This window comes from Stegostoma tigrinum, unplaced genomic scaffold, assembly GCF_030684315.1.
Source record: "Stegostoma tigrinum isolate sSteTig4 unplaced genomic scaffold, sSteTig4.hap1 scaffold_366, whole genome shotgun sequence".
Lineage (NCBI taxonomy): Eukaryota > Metazoa > Chordata > Chondrichthyes > Orectolobiformes > Stegostomatidae > Stegostoma > Stegostoma tigrinum.
The window spans coordinates 31,742-37,500 of NW_026728294.1; positions in this window are offsets into that span (position 1 = coordinate 31,742).

Sequence of the window (5,759 nt, forward strand, 5' to 3'; positions counted from 1 at the left end):
GACCTGCTGAGCTTTTCCAGCAACTTTGTTTTTGTTCCTGATTTACAGCATCCACAGTTCTTTTGGTTCTTATTAAACACAGAACCCACATTAGATAAAACCTAAAGCACAGAGCTCAAGTACATAAAGTACATAACCATAAACGCACAGCCCCCAGTAAATAAGATTTAGGGCTGAGGCGAGGTTTCATGTTTATGCAAGTGTGAACATTAGGGCTGAGGCTAGGCTTAGGTTTAAAGCTGCTGTTATCTCTGAGGGTAGCGTGGAAGAAAGCAGCTTTGCATTCCCAGAGACAGAGCTCAGGGAGAGCATCTGTGTATTCCATAGGAGGCACGGGAACCATTGTAACCTTAACAGATCAAATAATATGACAGATTAGTTTACAATTAAAGATCATTGTGACTGTGGTCACAAGGTGAAGAGCTGGATGAACGCAGCAGGAAAAGCAGCACCAGAGGAGCAGGAAAACTGACGTTTCAGGCCGAGACCCTTCTTCAGAAATGGGGGAGGGGAAGGGGGTTGTGAAATAAATAGGGAGAGAGGAGAGGCCGATCGAAGACGGATAGAGTACTCCCTCAGTACTGATTGTCTGACAGTGAGGAACTCCCTCAATGCTGACCCTCTGACAGTGAGGTACTCCCACAGTACTGATTCTCTGACAGTGAGGTACTCCCTCAGTAGTGACCCTCTGACAGTGAGGTACTCCCTCGGTACTGATTCTCTGACAGTGAGGTTCTCGCTCAGTCCTGACCCTCTGACAGTGAGGGTCAGTACCGAGGCAGTACCTCACTGTCAGAGAATCAGTACTGAGGGAGAACCTCACTGTCAGAGGGTCACTACTGAGGGAGAACCTCACTGTCAGAGGGTCACTACTGAGGGAGAACCTCACTGTCAGAGGGTCAGTACTGAGGGAGTACCTCACTGTCAGAGGGTCAGTACTGAGGGAGAACCTCACTGCCAGAGGGTCAGTACTGAGGGAGCACTTCATTGTCAGAGGGTCAGTACTGATGGAGTACCTCACTGTCAGAGAATCAGTACTGTTGTCATGTTCGTTTTCGGGGACCCTCACGGATTTGTTGCAATAACAAGACAACGACCTGTTTCGAAAAACACGAATCCTTTTATTACCAAGCCAGTACAAGCTGTGGAGAATCACAGTACTTAACCCGGCCCAGAGCGCAGAGTATCGCAGGTAATTCTCCCCGAGCAGCGGACAGTCCCCGCACTTCATACTTTACAAAATACATGATACATAAAATAATTACACATTTTACAATGACATGATACATAAAATAATTACTACAACAGACAAAGACAGGATACCAAACAATTATTACATCAAGAACATGAAAGACCAGGATATAGTCCCGAAGATAATAAAATGTGAGGCTGGATGAACACAGCACATCTCAGGATGCTGCTGGACTTGCTGTGTTCGTCCAGCCTCGCATTTTATTATCTTGGATTCTCCAGCATCTGCAGTTCCCATTTTCACAGGATATAGTATCGATTGCTCTTGAAGTGGCTGCTGATGGCATGAGGCGATTTCAAGTTGTTATCCGGACAGATTGTTCTAGCCAGACACACTGGCAACTTGAAATCACAAATTCAGTGCCCTGGCCCCTTTGTCAGCGACAGAAATTGCATGCTTTAGAAGTTTCACACCTTTACAAATGTTCCCCACCGAACCCTATTTGGCACAGTTTAATTCTAATTGTATTCAGTCAGGAAGCTTAAGACAGTGTCTGCATACCGATGTGTGGGAAGACAAAGAGTTACAAAAGTTTTACACTGAATTCCTCGCTGGGCAGGAAGCTTCAGGGCAGTGCCTGCATCCCTGTGCGGAGGCAGGTAAAAGACTTTAATTTGTAGAAGTATAGAAATCAATGGGATGTTATACAAAAACATCTCATTGTGAGAGTACCTCATGGTCAGAGGGTCAGTACCGTAGACGTGCAGTGTTGTCTGACGGCCAATCGGGTCAGGATTGAGGGCTATTACAGGGACAGGACTGAGGTATTTGAAATAGGGCAATGACTGGTGTGGATCCTTTTTATTTTTTTAAAATTAGACGACACCAGAAAGATTATCAACCCGATGTGATTTGATTGGGCTGACAATCAGTTGATGACAGCAGAAAGGTCAGTGGCCTGATTACCGCGGCCGGGACTTGAGATTTCACTCTTGCCGACCTTCTCATTCTTCTCACTCAATTTCACGGAAGAGCTGTTTTGAGAGAGAGTAGGAACTTTCTGAAAGTGATCGCGGGCCCTATTCAATATGTATCTAACAGAGACGTGGTAAAGCAGAAACTTGTTTGATGTCCCGCCAGCTATTCAAGTCCTGGGAGACGTTTGTTGAGGGCTGATTAATATTATAATTATTCATAGTTTCGGGTGACACGATGGATGGGAAGATATTGTTCTGAATAGATTAGAAAATTAACACATAGTCAGGGATTGACTCTGATGTCGACACAGGTTTGGACACTGTCAGCAACACGAGTTCAAACTGTGAAAAGGCAATAATGCGTGGAAGGAACATTTTAATTTATAGTCTCCCTTTATTCGTGAAAAGTATGGCAAGATCGCAATTTTATGAATGAATGAATGAAATGCGTAACAGTAAACAGAGGACCCTAGTGAGTGGTCAGGAAAGTTATGAATGAATGAGAGCGCGATAGTGGTCACATGGAGCGCTGTGGGTACTTCGGTAAAGAGGACCTTCAGTGCAACAGTAAAGAGGCTTATGATATAATGTCACACAAAAACCACACAAAAGGATATTTGAAGGCGATTGGCCCTGTATCACTAAAGACACACCAGCCAGCCTCCGGAAGCCTTGTTAAGTGCTAACTGATATGAGTAAACAGGGCAGACCACAGGATATTCAGGGGCAAAGTTTACAAGATTAACAAGTGACCACTTTTCTGAAGAAGGGTGTAGGCCCGAACCGTCAGCCTTCCTGCTGCGTTCATCCGGCTCAACACCTTGTTCTCTCAGACCACGTGAGCGAACGAGTTTGGCGTGTTTGAGTCTGACTGGTAAATATGTGATACACAACCATTTGATGTTACTGACTGCCTGGTGAATTGAAAACTGAAATAACTGCGGATGCTGCAAATCAGGAACAAAAACAAAGTTTCTGGAAAAGCCCAGCAGAACTGAGGGAGGTTCTGTGGAAGGGTCACCGAACCGGAACCGGTTAGCTCTGTTTTTCAGCTGCCAAATGCTGCCAGACCTGCTGAGCTTTTGCAGCAACTTTGTATTTGTTTTCTGATTTGCAACATCCGCAGTTTTTTGGGTTTTTACTCAGTGTTTTTGGGTTTATTTACAGGGCGCTCTTTATTTATCGCGAGCTCTGTGTTTTAGGGTTTATTTGTGAAGGGCCCTGTCTTACAGATAGTTCACAGGTCGGCTCAGTATTCGGGTGCATGAAGAGGTGCGCTGTGTTTTCGGCTTTATTCAGCCCTGTCTTTTCCTCTCTACTTCCTGGAGGATGTGTGTTTAGAGTTCATTTTAAAGGGGTCTGAGTATTTGAGTGTACAATTGTAGGGCGCTCTGTGTTTTTCAGTGTCCTGTATGTTTTTGACTTAATTTACAGGGTAGATCTGTGCTTTATGGCTTATTTACAGGGGGCTCTGTGTTGCAGTGCTTCTACACTGGCGGGGTGGGGGGGTCTCTGTTTTCGAGTTTATTTACAATGAGGCCTGTGTTTTAGGGTTATTTACAAAGAGCTCTGTGATTTAAGGTTTACACAGAAAGGCTGTATTTTAAGGTTTATTTACAGAAGGCTCTCTGCTTTAGGGTTTATTTCCAGTGAGCAGTGTAGTTTAGGATTTATTTCCAGTGAGCTCTAGGTTTTAGCATTTATTTACAGAAAAATCTTCATTTCATGGTTTTGTTTCAGTTTGATCTTTGTTTCAGGGGTTTTTTTAAACAATGAGCTCTGTGTCTTATTTGCAGTGCCATCTGCGTTTTTGAGTTTATTTGCAGAGCATTCTGTGTTTTTGAGTTTATTTCCAGGAGGCTCTCTGTTTTAGGGTTTGTTTGCAGGATCCTCTGTGTTTTACCATTTAATTTACTGTTTATTTGCATGAGTACTCTCTGTTTGAGACACTGACTGAGTACTGACCTTCTGACAATGTGGTACTCATTCAGATCTGACCCTCCAGCAATGAGGTACTGTGTCAGAACTGATCCGCTGACAGTAAAGCACTGCCCCCTCAGTTCTGACCCTCCGACAGAGCTGCAATCGTTCAGGACTGAACTTCTGATCATGCTGTCCTCCATCAACTCTGAACCCAATGCATTGTGGTACTGACTCAGTATTTACTGTGTGCAACTAATATACTCACTCAGAACTAACCCTGTAACAATGAGGCACTGACCTCAGCACCAAATCTCTAATTACGCGGCTCTCCCCAGTTTTGAGGCACTGCTTCCGTACTGACCCACGAACAATGAGGCACACACTCAAGAATGATCCTTCAATGAGGTATCACCTTATAACAGAGCTACTGACATCAAGGCCCTCTCTTTGGACTGTGTCTGATAATGAGGCACTGACTTGGTTCTGACCCTCTGACAATGAGGCATTCTGTCAAGTCTTACTGCATTAAAATGAGGCACCCTCTGACTGATCTGAAATGCCTCAGTGTCGACCCTCTGACTGATCTGAAACACCACTTCTTAGACCCTCTAAATGACAATCTTTTAATTCTGACACCATTACAGTGAGGGTCTGCCTTGGTGCTGACACTCTGTCAAAGAGACGTTGCCTCAGAACTGAGCTGCTGACAATTAGCCAGTGCCTTAGGTACTGATGAGTGAATTAAAAAGGCCCACTCTCAGCACTGACACTGCAGCAATGAGGTCGTGCCACAGAACGAACCCACAAAGGGCTCATAATTGAGGGAGTGCCTACTGATTGAAGGGTGCGGATTGAGATGTTGCAGAACTGTCAGAGGGTCAGATCTGAGGTATTGCATCATTGTCAGATGGTCCATTCTGAGGCAGTGTCTCAGTGTCAGAATTGAGGGTATGCACATGTTTAACTCATCAGGAATGAGCTTTATGCAGCTCTATCAGAGACTCAGCACTGACTGCCTGCTTCATTCTCATAGGATCAACACTGACATATTGAAGCACTGTTAGATCTTCAGTGCTGAGTGGGTCAGAACTGAGGGAGTGCATTGCTGTCAGAGGCAGTGCCTCATTATGCAGGTGTCAGAATTCAAGGCATGCCCCATGAATGGAGGGTCAGGACTGAGGTATTGCAGCTCTATTCAGAACCAGTGGCTTGTTGTCAAGCGGTCAATGCTGAGGCAGCGACTCAATTCTGTATGGTCAGTCTTGAGGAAGTGCCGCATCATTAGAGGGACAATACGAAGGGTAAGTCTCAATGCAATTGTGACAGAACTGAGACAGAGGTGCATGATCAGAGATGAGATTACCTACAGTGTGGAAACAGGCCCTTCAGCCCAGTAAGTCCACACCGCCCGTTGAAGCATCCCAGCCAGACCCATCCCCCTCGAACCCACACATCCCTGAACACTATGGGCAATTTAGCATGGCCAATCCACCTAGCCTGCACATCTTTGGACTGTGGGAGGAAACTGGAGCGCCCACATCGGAGGAGGCCCACATAGATAGCGGGAACTGCCGATGCTGGGGAATCTGAGATAACAAAGTGTAGAGCTGGATGAACACAACAAGCCAAGCAGCATCATCTAGCTCGACAGCTGTTATCTCAGATTC